Genomic DNA, 1,200 nt, shown 5'->3' with positions numbered 1-1,200 from the left:
ATGGTATCTTTTCATGTTCAGGATGTTCTTAAGCTCTACGCTTACACAAGTAACACTAAAAAGTGTATATTTGGATGAAATATCAAAAAGACTACTACTATGTCTAGTGTATAATCCTTATGTGCCTAAGCTTGGAATAATCTAAGCTAAGAAATAAGGATAAATATATTTCAAACATAAATTCTGCAATTAACTTATCTCTTGCCAATAGGATGAATATGTATTGAAAAGTCCTGCTGTATAATGACAGGAATAAATTCCAATCATATAAACCACTGGGAACTTCATTACTACAGCTAGTTTCCGACATGAATGAAATTAAACTTTATTCGGAAGGAGATTTACATAACCTGATGGGCCTATCCCCACTGCAAACCTTTTCCAGACTGAATAATGCAATATATGCACGACGTGATTAGAATTGCAAATGATCAGATAGTCTATGTTTATAACTTCATCTATATATCGTAAATGAGTGAACCTGGAAAGTATGTAGATGTGTTGGGGTATTATAATTCAAAGGGAATAAATACACTTCATATAATGCATACCAATTTTCAATTACTAAATTAAGAAGAGGGTTATACATGTTAGGATACAATTCAAAGTGAATAACTAAACTAAACAGATACCAACGTTTAATTTCTAAATAGATAAAAGGATTATACGTGTTGGGATATGATTAAAAGTGAATAGGTGAACTTTTAATGCAACAGATACTGAAGTTTAATTACTAAATTAAAAAGGGGATTATACGTGTTGTGATATAATTCAAAGTGACTATATAAAATTTTTATAAAACAAATAAAACAACTTTTATCACTAAATTAACAAGTGGATAGCGTGTTTGGATATGATTCAAATTAAACAAATAAACTCTTTATACAACAGATACCAATTTTGAATCCTTAAATTAACAATGGGATAGACGTGTTACGATATAATTCAAAGTGAATAAATTAACTCTTTATAGAACAGTTATCAATTTTTAATCACTAAATTAAAAAGTAAAAAACCTTCTCTCCATTTGTATAGTGAAAATGAAAAATAAAAAGGCTTTCCATTTATCAAATTCTCTGAGTATTACACAAAAAAAAATAATATCTTGTGAAACGGCTCATCCTTTTAATATTAAAGAAACTTATATAAAGTTTTTGTCCATATATAATCGATGAGTATGTTTATAATTCAACAATTCGT

Source organism: Palaemon carinicauda, chromosome 7 (genome assembly GCF_036898095.1).
Source record: "Palaemon carinicauda isolate YSFRI2023 chromosome 7, ASM3689809v2, whole genome shotgun sequence".
Taxonomy (NCBI): Eukaryota; Metazoa; Arthropoda; class Malacostraca; order Decapoda; family Palaemonidae; genus Palaemon; species Palaemon carinicauda.
The sequence above is the reverse complement of the archived record's forward strand: the minus strand, read 5'-3'. Positions refer to the sequence as shown.